The following is a 15,904-nucleotide window of genomic DNA, read 5'->3' as shown; positions in this document are numbered from 1 at the left end:
CTTTTTCACTTGGCCTAGTGAATTCATCAAACATTCATATATGTGCATGTATAGAAGCAATTACTAAAACTTGCAAGTTACTATTAAATACTCTTGCCAAAATGTTAACATGAAACATAGAAGATTCATCAACACACTTGACAAAATGATTTAATTTGGAAACCCAATTTGAGAAAAACCATTGCTAACATGCTACTCCTTTTCACTCTTCTTAAGTGATGCCCTGTGAAAGGCCAACCCTGTTAAAGTTTACAACACACATTGTTAAATGTGACTTGGTTAATTTGGATTTCAATCGCCATGTTAGAAGTGATCCTTGTTAGAGGACTTTAGGCCATTCACTTGGAATGCCACCTGATTAAAAGATTTTCAAATGACTATTAGGTCAACCTTAATCCAAAGGATTTATCCTAAATTGATACAATTGTTAGACAGTAATAGTAGAGATTTGATCTGATACTACTTACAACTTCTCTTGTAGATTACATATCACTTTTTAGTGCTCAATTTTTCTTGGCTTTGATACTTTTTAGTTTTGACAACTTGTTCACCCTTTAAGCATATATATATCTCCTTAATACTTCTTTCATAGTATGCCAATGCAGTCATCTTTTAGGTCACTTGATGAAGAAGAGTCCTTGACTTCTTGTCATCCTTCTTTTCTCTGTTATTTTTCTTGTCTTCTCTTACCTACTCCTCTCATTTTACTTCATGACTAGATATTACTATAAATTGGAAATTAAGATACTTTTCTATTTTCCATTGTCCATTTTTGGGTTTGGGGGAATTAGGCAAGATACAATGTATCTACCTCATATTCCATCTTTCTTCTAGAGACTTCTTTTAGAATCTATTTGAATTTGCCTAGAAATGGTTTACCTCAAATTCTATTCCACGAACTCATCAACCTTATCTTCCACCTGGTTCACAAACTTTTAGAAAATAAACTTCTTGGCTCAAATTTAGTGAATCTTTTGTATTTCTAATAATGCAATAGCTCGACATTATTAATCTTCTGATGTGCGACACATACTATGTTGCTCGACATCACTTATGAATTTACTCAGGATCAACTAAAGTTTGTTGATGCTTGACACCTACTGTGTTGCTCAGCATTGACTGTGAATTTACTCGGCATACACTAGAATTTTATTTTACTTGACTAACTAATTTTATGCTCATCTTGCACTAACTTTTCTCAGTAGCTACTATCAGCTTAATCAAGCTTGCCAGACAGTCTTTGTGCAACTTGTTCTTCTAAAGTATCTAAGTGTAACTAGCCTTTGCAACCTCAAGTAGATTATCAATACATCATTTCATCATTGTCCTAAACTAATCCTTGTAGGTCATTACATAATCATAACTCAACCTTTCCTCTAAGTGTTATTGTTACATCTTATTGATCAAAACCTCTTCATCAATCAACTAAGTGATAACATTTGAATCTTACAAGCAATTTTCCTACTAGTAAAATAGTAAGTTTGACATGAGTGATAAAATAATGATTGAAACACATTGTCTACTTCAACAATCTCCATCTTTCAATAATTTCTTTCAGAAATGATCTTTTCAATCAGATCTCAACAACCAAGTTGTATGAGGTTTTAAATATGAGCATAGTCTTTTGATGAAAATATAACATTTGGGACTTCATTTACTATATCATCTTGAAAATGTGTGTCAGTAGGTGCTAATGATTTATGTGGTCAATTTTCAGCCCATTTTTATTCTATAATTCTTCCTATTCATGTGTAAGACAAAACTAACAAAAACAACCAAGCTCCCTACTTCGTATAGTCCAAGTGTTAGAATCTAAACTCCTAAATGAAGGTCATTTAGTTAACCCACTAATTTTATTATAGTCATATCTAGAAAGGATATTCTTCCCTTCAACTAGGAAGAAGAAATTTTTTATTGTAGAGTTCTGACTTGATCCTGTGTATAAATATTTGTTACACCATTCCACAATCTCATGTGCATTTTTGGATTTGGTTTTCTCCTTAAATTTTAATTTCTCTCTACAAAGGGTTGTCTTCACAGATGCACCAGCATCATCATGTTCTCCTTTACCATGTCCAACCTCAAAAAGACTACAAACATGTTGGATATTAGTTTTCCTATGCATCCTACTCAAGAAATAAAAAATTCTAGCATTCTTGAATTATCCTATAAAATTATATGACCATATCCAACATTGTGTCATTTGAATTTTCCTCTCTTTTAAATTATCATAAAAGACTTGAAAACAATATTGGACAAACTCAGATGAATGATGTTCATTATCACTCATATAGAAATCATACTCTCTCAACTGTTTTTTATCCTTCTCTATACTATCAAGTCCATGCCTATAAACTATATGAAAAAAACAAATTCTACTTGCACTAAATTGTAATATTGTGCATGTACCTCATCTTGTGGTGGAAGTGTGTAGTTCTCTTGTTATAAATTGTGCTTGTATTCTTACATTTGGAAAATTATCCATGATGCCATCTAGCATATTGAGAGTGTTTAATATATTTTGGTATGATCACACTCTTAAAATCATCCATAAATGAATGACAACTAACTTTATCTATAACTAGATCACACCTTCTTCCAATCTTCTCATCCTTTAATGGATATTCAATAGTTTTGAATCTTTTTACATCAACTCATTTTTGTCCAAAATTAGTCAAATAATTTTCATACAAATCTTCATCTAACAAAGAAAGATTGCCACACATATCACATATACCTGAATGACATGCATTGAAAAGAAAATATTGCTCATTAGGTGGCTTACAAAACAAACCCAATATGAAATACTTTATAGTTTGAGGTGGTATTTTTATAGTGCATTCCTACAACATTTATTTACTATGTATGGTACCACATATAGATTGAAATACATCATAATCGTAACAAAATAAAGCATGAGTTTTACAACAACATGTGATTCTTTCCTTGTTAATCCTTACATACCATGGTTTACAATTTTTAGAATATTTTTTACTAATGGTCATAGTTAACACAGGTTATTGTCTAAAAAGTTTATAAACACTTCAATTTGAATCATGTCCAAAAGGTGTTTAGGATGTGGGTCATGTATTTTTGAGCCGACTCTAAATTTAAGAACATCTATTGAATTAGGTGACACTCTTGTATTATCATGCCATAACATTTCAACCACTAGAAGTCCACAAACTATTTGGTGGATCACATTCAAAGTTAACCCTTCTCTTTACAACTCTCTATAAAGTCTTATGATTCACAATATGATATCCACTTATTCTTGGGTTTTGCATACAATCCTAACTTTTTCATTATTTTTCACGTTTTAGACATTTTAATTAGTTGCACCATCAACTAACATTGAAACCCAAATTTATTACTATAAAAAAAAACCTATATAATCTATTAGGATGTGTCCTAAACTATCTCCACAAAACCAATCCATGAAGATTATCTACCACATCATTAGAAAAATTTCTCTTTCCCATAACATCAAAGGCACTAGGAACAATGTATATAACTTGTTTCAAAGACTCATTTTTATTCTTGGGTTTTGCATACAATCCTATCTTTTTCATTACTTTTTGCATTTTAAACATTTTAATTAGTCGTAATATCAACTGACATTGAAACTCAAATTTATTACTATAATTAAATGTCTATATAATATATTAGCATGTGTCCTAATCTATCTCCATGAAACCAATCCATGAAGATTATCTAGCACATCATTAGAAAAATGACAATTATGTTCATGCACTTCAATATCATTCAAACATGTTTGTTCAATACTTGGACTTTCCATGTCTACATTCATACCATTGTTATTTGCAATTGGCATTTCATTTTCAATGTTATTTGGAATTTGAATGTCATTTTCATTTTGTCTTGGTATTTCTTTTGACGCTTGCATTTTTATTGGAATTTTTTTTGCATGATCATTTGATAATTATTCTCATGAAGAAAACTTAAATCATTTAAATCGTAACTTGCTTCTAAAAAATTGCCAATTTTATCATGCAAAAGTACTCATGTTTTGGAGACACCCCTCTATTGAATATTTGATTGGAATGTGGACCTAAATCTCCTCGTATTTGGTTCTCTTCTTCAACCTCTTTACCCATCATGGTATCCTCAATGTATTTATCTTTAGAAATATTTCCCAACTCTCTAATTTTTTTCTTCTCTCTCATTGATGTTGCGCTTCATTCTTTTTGTTTGTTGCAATCTCATCATTTGTCAAAACTTTTATTTTATTCTTTCTTCGTTATTTTGATCCCTTGTTTGCACCAATTTTGAATTGAAATCAATAGCTTCCACATTGTAGAAGATGACAATAAAATAAAATAATTTTGATACAAATTCATTGTTACAACTTGAAATTGTCAATCAATCATTACAGTGATTGAAATGTGCTTTTTTGGGCCTCTTTTGGGGCCCAACAGGTACTTAAGAATCTGGTAACCAATTTTAAATTTGGCACCCAATATTTAAAAAATTGAGTACCCAATTCTAAATTAGGTGCTCGATTTGTAAAATGACTATACTAGAATCAGGCACCCAATTTTTGAATAGAAAATCAGGTAGAAAATTGGAACCCTGATTCTGATGGCATGGGTGAGAATTTCCCTTTGGCATCAAGTTTTTCCTTGGGGAAAGGCATGGTATAGGCTTGTTGGGACCAAGCCTATGCCTTTATATATCAAATCTTGAGTAAGGCAATTAATCAACAATTTAAGGGATTGTCATAGTTTTTATACGGTCTTCCCCATTGATTTTTTCGACAAAACGAAAACCCATTATAGGTCTTTGTGTTCTAATTTTAAAAATGTAAATTTTATAATGTTATGAGTTCATTTGATATTTTTGCATTATTTATTAATCAAAAGTGTCTCTTAAACATAAAATAGTGAGATTCACTAAAACTTTAATATTTTTTTTAATTTTTCATATTTCTTAAATTAACTTACATGTCATCAATCTTCACACAATTCTTTTGAACATTAAAAGAAATCTTAAAAAAAAAAAAAATTATGGTGTCCATACACGAGAGTTTTTAGAAATTATCTTAATTGTGAATTAAATTTTTTTTTTTTTATAATATTCAATAAATTATTAAAGAATGTTATTCTCATCAATCTTTGGTTTTTCAGGTAACATCTTTTTAAAGGATTCAAAAAAAATCATTTAGTTGTGTCAAATTATGGTGTCCATACATGAGTCTAGTACGGTCCTAACATTTACATTTTTAAAAAGTAGTTTTAAAGATCCCTGCCAAAAAAAAATCTATCATATGGGTATACAAATAAATTACATATTCATAAAGGAGATTCCAAGCACTACAAGTTTTATCTCTTATTTTTTTAATATTTAACCTCTAAATGCCTAAAATTTTGGCATTAATTGACAATATATTTCAAAAATAGGAAAAGCACTTCCATTTTTTGGCCAAAAGTGAGACCCAACTTCTTGCACTAACCCTTGTCCCAAATCTCAAAACCTTGTAGCCAACTAGTCTCTAGAAGACAATAAATATATAGGGTATTGCCTAGGTACTTGGCTTCTGTAATATTACTCTACCCAAACCTATTCTTAGTGAGCCTCCAACCAACCTTAGTAAGGAGATCTTTCTTTAGGTCCTTTATTATTCTTACCCATAACCCTTCTTTATCCTTGGGCTTACAGATAGTTTCTCAATTCATGAGACTAAGTTTGTTCCTCTCTTCACTCCCTATCCACAAACCATTTCTTTGGAGCTTCTCTAATTTCTCCTTCATGATACTAATGATTTTAAAAAGAGATAGAAAGTACACTAGGACACCCTATAGAGAGGCAATGAGTAGTCGAAGCATTTCTTAACTCTTTCCATTCTAGCCTACAAGTCTTTTCTACATTCTTTCTAAGATTGAGTTCAAAAATTGGTTACTTACCTCCTTCATTGTCAACAAAAGACCAAGGTAAGTAGTTGGGATATCAACTAACTAATAGCCTAAAATGTTATGTATTGACTACTAGAGATTTTGATTAGTATTAAAGAAATAAATCTTACTTTTTTTAAGTTTATATGTTTCCTTGAACCCTCATCTTAATCATTCAATAAGTTCCTCCATATTTTAGCTTCTACAATAGAAGCATATCAAAATAAGAAAGTGTCATCAATGAATTATAATTATGGGAATGGTAGTGGCATCTTTAACACCAATGAGTGTTCCCAAATCTACCATCTTAAAAAATGATCTACGCAAGACCTTAGCAACCATGATAAACAGATAGGAGGAGACAGGGTCACTTTGTCTAAGACCTCTAAGAGTCCTAAAAGACCCCTATGGAGTAATATTAATGATAACAATATTTCTAATAGTCTCCACCATAACCTTTATCAATGCCACCACTTTGTGATTAAAGCCATTTTTTTGCAAAACCAAGTATAGGAGTTCCCAATCAACCTTATCATAGGATTTAGAGATATCTAGTTTAAGATCCATACTAGGAATTCTACTTTTTTCAATAGAATGGATAACCTAATGAGTAGCCACAATAGCATCGAAAAAAATTCTTTGAGGGACCAAGCAATAAAACTCTCCAATAAAGGTTTGGTTCTATTAACCATGATCTTAGAGAAAATTTTATAGACCATATTATATAGACTAATAGGTTTAAAATTCATAGCCTTTTAGGATCTTGGATATTAGGAACAAGAGAAATGTTTTTTTTATTGAGTCCCCCAAGCATCTTACTAGTTCTAAAAAAGTCTCTATTAGCCCTAGTTAAATCCACCTTGAAAATATCCCATAAGTGTTGAAAGAATGTCGGGGGGAACCCATGTGGTCCTAGGGATTTATAGGCTTTCATAGAGAAGAAAACATTTTTTACTTCCTCTTCAAGCACTTTATGATTGATGAGATGATTATCCTCCTCACTAAATGTATGCTAGGGAGATTTTGTATGAGCTCCTTCTTGTTTGTGCCCACATTCATATCTATCCCCGATAAGAAGTAGTAAAATAAATGACTTTCCATCTTCCCATCTCCTCCTTATCTTCTAAAATATTATTGCTTTCATCTTATAAGGAGGTGATAGTATTTAATTTTTGGTGTTTGGAAGTAGATCTCTAGAAAAAGTGGTATTTGTGTCTCCCTCCATTAACCATTAAATTATTGATCTTTTCTCGTATTATTTTTTCTTCATTTGAAGTGATGTCCTTCCATTGATTCCCGTAACTTTATTTTTCCTTGGTTATTTCCATAGAAAGGTCCCCCTCAGCCATGGCCTTCTAAATTTCCTCTAATTTTGATTGAATTTCTTGCTTCTTCTTAAAGATATTTCCAAATGAATATATTCCCCATCTAGTGGTTGGTTCTCCTAACATTACCGAGTTTGGTAGCAAGTCTAAGCATGGCAGTACCCTCAATCTTGAAATTTCACCATTCCTCCAAACACCTTTTAAAATTTGCCATTGATAATCTTGGAAAAAATAGATGATCTTGGAAAGAATAGATGATGTGTTAGATATATCAACTTCATAGGTTATTGGGTACATACATAAATAGGTAAAGGTTTTATGAGAGTATTTGAAATTTCTTATAATTTTTATTGATAGTCATTTATGATGATACTAACATAATAGCTCTTAGTGGAGTCTTTCTAGAATCAATTAGATTGTGCTCTACTCCCATGGCCAAGTCATAGGAATTATTATAGTTATTTCAAGTGGCTAAATATCCATTTCTATATCCAAATTAAATTCCTTTTATTATAATACATAATCAATATTAAATAGTGGATGTATATTAATATAGATTTAATGAAAAGTCTTGTGGAAGTTGTTGTTAAAACATCTAAATTTTTCTTGGCGTGCCTTTTTGATAGTGATTTCTTTCTATATCAAGCATAAGTGATTACCCTTCTAAAAGAATTTATTAAAGAACATGTTTCCCAATTCATTAAAAATAATTATAGAATGTCGTAAGGAATGTATACAAATCATGTGTTTTTCATTTAAGGGGACTATTAATAACCTACAGGATACTTTTTCTCCTATTTTCTTCCTATAATATGGTGCCTTATGCACATTTTTGAGATATTTTGTATATACTCTATGGGAATTTTTTGTAGGAGTTGATGAAATCCAACTCCGCAGTCGCCAAGATCACCTACATGCAAATAGCTTGCTGAAGAGAAACCGAAAGAGCAAGAGCAAATATTTCACAATAGGAAAATGAGATTGCTATGTGAATGGAATTAATTACAATGAGAGAGAGACCGTTTAAAAAGGCCTCATGGAAGCTTGTAGAACAAGCTAGAAGGAGGTAGAGGACAAAAACGACAACTCAGCACATATCCTCAGAAAGTTGAATATGCTAAAAAAAGAGAAAACTCCTGAGTTGTCAACAACAACCACTACATGCATTAAATACTAAATATGCATTAACCTAAGTAAGCTTAAGTAATAGAATAAATAATTAATAATTAATTATTTACTCTAACAGCCCCCCTTAAGTGCAACTTAGGGAAATGCCTTAAGCTCACAAAACTAAGATGAAATGCAAAATGGGTCCCGGCAACGAGGCCATGTTAGGTACCCATGTACAATGCAACCTCTGTAAAACGGAGAAAGAGGGAAAACCCTGTGGGAAAAACCCTCCTCCAAAAAGAGGTAAAAACAACATGCTAAAAAACATGAAGTGAAGGAAGGAAGGCCTCAACCAATCCCCCCAAGGACAACTTCCGCCAGAAATGTTTCAAGAGACTTTCTCAAAACCATAAGTACAACCAGCCCCCCCATGAGAATAGACACCAAGCCCCCCCCATAATGATGGAGTTCCTGTAGAAATGATCGAACCAATGAAATTCCAATTCGGAAGGAACAAAGGCACGTAACAAGGAAATCCCTGCGCGAGAGGAGCAATTGGAAAGCCTAGCTGATGTCCAGAAGAGAATGTATGAGGAACCAAAACGGGAATTCCCAAGGCAGGTGTGATGACATTGTCATGAATGTCCATTGAAGTATCTGCAACAAGTGTACCTGGAGTCTCAATAAATGAAGCTGGAAGATCAGGTAGAGCGGAAGGAGAATCTTGTAGAGAGGAAAAGCCCTCATCTGGTTGTGGTGTGGCAGTCAAAGTAGGGATCTCAGGAACAATACAAAGGTTCAAGTGTCCTGATTGCACCACACGATGCTCCTACGAAGGAGATGGTGGACCAAAGTGTGAGAAGGTATAGAGATGAGTGGAAGGATCAACTGCTTCTGTAGCAATAAGATCTCCTGTAGCACGATCTCGAATGAAGACTAAATCAGTAGTGAACTCAACTGTCTTCCCTGATCCACTGTGTGTAATCTGAGAAATTGAGAGAAGGTTGGCAGACAAAGATGGAACATACAATACATCATTGAATATACCATCTTGGATGTGAACTGAACCTTTCCCACAGACTGGTAATGCAGTGTTATTCCCCATGAGAATGTGAGGAATAGGAGAAGCCTCAAGAGTGGAGAAGACACCTTGAGAAGATGTCATATGGTGAGAAGCACCTGAATCCAGTATCCAAGGAACCTGTGAAGAAGATGCAATAGAAGCCTGTAATGCATGACCCTTTCCAAGATCTGATGTAGATGTTGAAGAGGTGGAAGAAGCCTGAAAAGAAGACCCTTGTGAGGTAGAAGAGGATGGAGAGGAAATAGTGCTCTTCTGAAGGAGAGCGTGCAAATCAGCAATCTGTTTCTCATAGCCATCACATCTCTTCTGAAAACAACGTGCCTCATCATGAGATCCTTTCCCACAATAGGAACAGGTAGGAGTTGCGGTCTTCTTTTTCTCCTTCTTGTTAGAAGATGATGAACTAGTAGAAGAGGGATCTGATAGCTGCTTCAACTTCTGTTCCTGTGTAACCTTGGAAAGCAATACTTGTGACTGAGAACTTGAAAGTGAATCCCTTTGAGTAATCTTCGATTGTTCACGGGTTAACCGATTACAAAATATCTCAAATGAAGGCATCCTATGTCTATCACCCAAGGCATCCATAGTGGAGTAGAAAGTGGAAGAGAAGATCTGATACTGTCCCTTTAACTTTGAGAGTACCAAAAAGATACACTCATCATCTGTTTTGTTCTTCCCACATCCCTGCAAAAGTGTACGTAGAGATTTGAACTTCATCAAGAAGTCCTCAATGGTGGGAAAGTGATCAGGTGTCAAAGAAGTCAATTCTGCATCTAGCTGAAGTGCCCGAAACTCATTTACTTGTCCAAACAAAGTCTGAAATTTTAGCCAATAAGCCCGTGGAGTAGTCAAACCATCCAAGTGAAACAACAAGCTGTCTGAAATGTTGAGTGCAATAAGCCCCATGGCTTCATCCATCTTGTTCCTGTGTTGTAGAATCTCAAAAGGTCATTGGAGATTGGGCTGATGCTCATCCAGACAAGACCATAGACCTCTTGACATTAGAAGTCTAGTCATTTGTGCCTTCCATGTGTGGTAGTTGTGTGGTGTGAGACGGGATATAGATGGATCCGCCATTGAGAGAAAGAAGAAGACGGAAGTAGAAGGGTCTTAACTGAAGTAAATTACAGAAAAGAAAGACACCCCCCCACAAACATACAAAAATATTTCCCAAATACCACAAAAAAACAACTAAGGAGAGCAAAAAAACTGGAAAGGAACCTGGATTTGTTGTGCAGAAAAATCCTCTACTTTGACACCAAAAATGGAAGCTCAAATGAACTCAAAATCGTGCGAAACTAGCACCAATGCGTCCGTCTCTGAGTCAGCTTTCCGATGCTTCTTTCGGATCGGAAAAAGACCTCCGTATGCTCAAGTTATAGCCAAAAAACTGACTGCTGCTCCAAAAATGCACTTGCTGGAAAATTACAGACAATGGCATAAATTTGACGGCCGTATGCCCGTCACAGACCAGTTGCCGGCAAAAAAATCCGATTACCGAAAAATGACGTCACTGACTGGAAAAGACGTCAGCGTCAGAAAAGTGACGTCATGGTCGAAAAAGTTGGAGACGGCGTCGGAGGAATATCACCCGCCGGCGGTGGCGCCCGGGAGGAAAACCCGGCGGCGCCGCTGTCTGCGGTGGCGGAGGCGCTGCGCCCGGGCGGCGGACAGGAGGAGGCGGAGCCGGGAGGAGCCGCGGCAGAGCGCGGGCGGCGCTGCCTGCTGCGGCCGCTGCGGGCGGCGCGCGGGTGGCGTGGCGGCGGCCCCGCGGTGGCGCGGCGGCGGCGCCCGATAATATTTTTTTTTTTTTTTTTAAAAAAAAATTCGCGCTGCGTCCGTACGATTCGTACGGCAGCGAACCCGGGATCTTCAAAAAATCGCCAAAATTGCCCTATCTCCAAAAACGAAAAGCTTTATATGAATCCCGACTGCAAACGGCCTTCCGGATCCAATGGTGATGCCCGTTTGGGCTGAAAGTGCTCCAAAAATTCGCTCTAGCCCTAATTTGAAGAAAAAATGCACAAACAAACTGGGGTTTGTGACTTCGAATCACGGCTTCACAAATCCTTCAAACAAGAAGCAGCAGGGAGGCTCTGATACCATGTAGGAGTTGATGAAATCCAACTCCGCAGTCGCCAAGATCACCTACATGCAAATAGCTTGCTGAAGAGAAACCGAAAGAGCAAGAGCAAATATTTCACAATAGGAAAATGAGATTGCTATGTGAATGGAATTAATTACAATGAGAGAGAGACTGTTTAAAAAGGCCTCATGGAAGCTTGTAGAACAAGCTGGAAGGAGGTAGAGGACAAAAACGACAACTCAGCACATATCCTCAGAAAGTGGAATATGCTAAAAAAAGAGAAAACTCCTGAGTTGTCAACAACAACCACTACATGCATTAAATACTAAATATGCATTAACCTAAGTAAGCTTAAGTAATAGAATAAATAATTAATAATTAATTATTTACTCTAACATTTTTAGAGTCCTCTATAGTGAAATTTTGTATTCAATTTAGAGAAGACATAAATATATGAGACATAGGAATAAGATCAACGTTCACACATAAATATACAAGAAGAAATAGTAATTGGGTATTTCATTAAGAGGAGACACAACTATACAAGATGACATAGGAATTGGATATTAAAGAAATCTTGTATATACTATATAGTAAAATAATATATTTCATTGATAGAAGACATAAATATACAAGAATCCTTATGAATTGGGATTTTTAGACATTTTGTATATACACTTTAGCAATTTTTGCATCTCTTATAGTAAAATTGGTTATTTCATTAAGAGAGGATATAAGAAGAGAATTAGAGTTCATACAAATTGTAGGAAACATAAAAGAGATTCCTCTATCCCAAGTAAGAAAGTTACAATCTATAATTGTTGAAATTCTTTATTACAACTAAGAGGGAGGGGTAAATGAGTTATTTAAGGTCCAGATGTATAAATAAAACTTTCGATAGGTTAGTAAACCCATAAAACATTTACAATCATGCAAGCATCCATAAGATTATGCAATCAATTAAAGCTTGTAGGTTGCTATCAAATCAATTTGCATAAATGTAAACATGAAACATAACAAATTTAGCAACACATTTGACACAATAATTTACGTGGAAACTTGATTTGGAAAAAATCATTAGTAACATGCTACTCTTTTTCTCTTCTAAAGTGATGCCCTATGTAAGGCAAACCCTATTAAAGTTTACAATACACACTGTTAACTATGACCCTATTAAAGGATTTCAATCACCCTATTAGGAGTAAGCCTTGTTAGAGGACTTTAGACCATTCACTTGGAATGTCACCCAATTAAAGGATTTACAAATGACTATTAGGTCAACCTTAATCCAAAGGATTTACCCTAGATTGATATAATTATTAGAGAGTAATAGTAAGGCTTGATATGATAACAACTTAAAACTCTATTTTCATATCACAAATCTATGTTTCAGTCCTCCATTTTACTTAGCTTTCACACATTTTAGCTCTGATAGCTTGTTTACCCTTCAAGCATCCATACCCTAAAACCTTCTTACTTAACATGTGAATGCAAAATCTCAATTAGGTCACTGAATGAAGCAATACCCTTGACTCCTTGTCTTTCTTAGTTTGTCAAACATGATAACCCTTTCTTCTAACCAGCCATACCTATAGATAGAGAATTAATTGATCTTTTTTCATTCATTCTCTATCATCCAATTTAGGGTTAGGACATAATAGGTAGGATTCAATGAATCTACCCCTCATTCCATATCATTTCTAGAAAATTATCCTTCAATCCTCTTTTAAATCACCTCAAAATAGTTTACCATGAATTATATGCCACTATTTCATCAATCTTATCTTCCACTTGGTTCACACAATCGAAGAAAACGAACTTGTTAGCTCAGATCCATTGAAGTCACAGTCTTTCTAATAATGTTGACACTTGACATTAACTTTCTTTTGATGCTTGACACATACTATATTTCTTAGCATCCTTTGTAAAATCATTCAACACGAACTAAATTTTACTAGTGTTCGGCATCAACTAAAATTTACTCGGCATCCATTATTTTTCTCGTCATACACTAAAATAGGCTTTCACTTGACTCCATCTAATTTTTCACTTGGGTTGCACTAACTTTTCTTGAAACCTACTATCCATTTTCTCAAGCTTGGCAAGAAAACTTTGTTTAACTTATTCTTCTGAACTTGCATAGTGTAACCAACCTTTGCAACCTTAAGTAGATTATTAATGTACTATGATATCACTATCTATGTTAATTCTTATACTCCTCTTTATATCATAGCTTAATCTTTCCTCTAGATGCTATTGTCACATCTTTTGATCAAATCCTCTTCATCAATCAAATAGGTAATAGTACTTAAATCATATTTGTAGTTGTCTTACCAAAAAAAAGTAGGTTTGACATCAATGAAAAAACAATGATTGAAACACATTTATCATACTTGTCTCAATCTATTTTCAACAATATACCTCTTTGACATTGATGGAAAACCAAATTGATCATCCAAATTGACTTGGTTAAAACAATAAGACCAACAAAATACCAAAAAAATTAATCCCTTGTATTGAAATCTCTCCCTCTATTAATAATTTTTTTCTATTCTGATCAACAAATAATCAACAATTAATTCATCTTTATGACTCCCTCTAAATTACTTCTTATATCTCACTTCTACAGTATTTAGTAGATACACTTTTCATCTTAGCAGTTAGCATTTCTCCCTCATACTGTTTGTTTGGATTTCTCCCTCTTTGTTCAATCTCTTTTATTTCTCCCTCTTTGACACAATGTCAAAGACTTCTCATCTTAATATGCAGATATAAACTTCTTCAGTTTCTCCTATGTCACCTTGCTTGTGACTGATTTGTAGTTCCAGCTCTTTGATTACTTTAGGTAGCTGCTAAAGTAAGATTGACTACATCAATTTGTAACATATGGAAATCATCTTGTTTGATGCAGGACACTCTGTTTATTACTTAGATAACCTTTGATAGGGGTATCACCCCTAGTTTACCTCTTAGATATTCATGAGCATCCATGGGTAATGCTTTTGTGAAGATACCAAAAATTTTATTGTTTTTGTTAATAAATTCCATCTTCACCTCTTTATCTTAAACTAATTCTCTCAAATGATGATACTTGATTACAATGTGTTTAGTCCTTGTGTGCATCACAAGATTTTTTGATATATTTATAGCACTTGTATTATCACAATAAAGTATCACTGGTTTAGTTATCTCTTCCTTCATATCTTTGAGTAGTTGTTTGGTCCATACAATGTTTGTACAATTTATAATAGTAACATCATATTCAACTTTGGAAATAGATTGTGAAGTGTAGTTTTTTTTCTTACTAGTCCATGTAACCAACATCATGCCTGAGAAAAATGTTCGTCCACTAGTGCTTTCTGTCATCAATGTTTCTAGCCCAATCAACATCAGTATAGGCTGTTAATTCAAATGTCTCATTTTTCTTATAGTATAGACCATATTCCTCTATTCCTTTCAGATATCTTGAATTATTCTCTGTACTACCATCAAATGATTCTCCCTAGGATCAGTAGAGAATCTTGCAACTATCTCTATGGATAATGAAATATTAGGTCTACTATGTACTACATATTGTAATTTCCCAATCATAGACCTGTATAATGTTTAACTCACCTTAGCTAAATCATCATTCTTTGACAATTTATGTCCTATCACCATAGGTTTATTTACTAGTTTGGAATTCTCCGATCCAAAAGTTTTAAGTATCTCCTTGACATACTTTGACCGAGTGATGCATATACCATATTTCATCTAATGTACTTGCAAACCCACAAAGAATTTGATCTCTCCAAATATAGAAATCTAAAATTCTTGCTTCATTTCATTTGTAAAGGCCTTACATAAAGCATCTTGACCTCCAAATATGCTATCATCAACAAAAACTTTAGATAAAAAAATTCCTTTGTCTTTCTTTGCCTTCATGTATAGATTGTTCTTATCATCAGTCCTTTCAAATATAATTTTCACAAGATAATTATTAAGTCTCTTGTACCATTCTCAATATAAACTTATTCCTCTAATATGCCATTTAGAAATGCATATTTAACATCTATTTTCATAAACTTTGAAACCTTTTTATGCAGAATAAGTGAGCAAAGTTCTTACTCCTTCTAATCTAGCAAAAGGAGAAAATGTTTCTCCATAGTCAATTACTTCTTCTTGTGCATATCCTTTGAAAACTAATCTTTCCTTATTCCTTATGACCTCACCAATTTCATCTAGCTTACTTCTGTATACCCACTTGGTGTCAATCACAATTTTTGTCTTTTGGTCTAGGAATTAGAGTCCATGTCCTATTTTTCTCAATTTTTTAAATCTCTTCTTCTATGGATTTACTCCAGTCCAAATCTTCTAAGGCATATTTTACTATTTTAGGCTCTTTTAT

The sequence above is a fragment of the Cupressus sempervirens genome, chromosome 3 (assembly GCF_028749045.1).
Source record: "Cupressus sempervirens isolate cs-2001-9-10 chromosome 3, ASM2874904v1, whole genome shotgun sequence".
Taxonomy (NCBI): Eukaryota; Viridiplantae; Streptophyta; class Pinopsida; order Cupressales; family Cupressaceae; genus Cupressus; species Cupressus sempervirens.
Note: the sequence above shows the minus strand (reverse complement) of the source record.